Source organism: Phyllobates terribilis, unplaced genomic scaffold, assembly GCF_046119375.1.
Source record: "Phyllobates terribilis strain yellow unplaced genomic scaffold, ASM4611937v1 Scaffold_106__1_contigs__length_5700502, whole genome shotgun sequence".
Lineage (NCBI taxonomy): Eukaryota > Metazoa > Chordata > Amphibia > Anura > Dendrobatidae > Phyllobates > Phyllobates terribilis.
In genome coordinates, this window is record NW_027362866.1 from 5,552,196 (window position 1) to 5,552,862 (window position 667).

At 36.0% G+C, this 667-nt stretch overlaps 1 pseudogene; it reads left to right on the top strand.

Moving 5' to 3' along the window:
* Positions 1-203: 203 nt before the first annotated feature.
* Positions 204-422, top strand: LOC141198810 (U2 spliceosomal RNA; annotated as a pseudogene).
* Positions 423-667: the final 245 nt, after the last annotated feature.

Sequence of the window (667 nt, forward strand, 5' to 3'; positions counted from 1 at the left end):
AGAGAAGGTGGTGGTGGTGGAACAGATTCTGAAGGTGTGTGGAAATACCTTAAGTGGCAGGATATGGTTAAATACCGTTGATAATTTTTCTGGAAATGTCTCTGGCATAGGATTACTTGTTTGTATTTTTGTTGAAAAATACTTTAATAAAGAAACCACAATGATGCTTATGAAGTGGCAGTATAACTTATGACGAAGTCTGGTTAACTGTTTGCTTATATCTAAACCTGAGTGGTTTTAAAAAAAAAAATAAAAAAAAAATCTGTTCTTATCAGTTTAATATCTGATACGTCCCCTATCTGGGGACCATATATTAAATGGATTTTTAGAACAGGGAGATGGAAAAAGAGCTTGCTCTGTCCACTCCACGCATTGACCTGGTATTGCAGTATCTCCAGGACCCCTTCTTTAATGCAGTTTCTAAAATCAGAAAGAATTGAATTCAATGTTTTTTGTTCATTTTGCTTGTTTGTCGGATTTTGGGATGGACTCTTTGGCTTTGCTTTTCTTCTCCTCATTGGATTTTTCATGTTCAAAGTTGCAGAAGCCAGATTACAAGCTCATTTTGGTTCAACTTCAGCAACTGTGCATTGCATTGCCATGTAATGTGATGCAATGCTATCTTTCTAGCTCTCCCTTTTTACTTCCTTTTGGATAAACAGACATA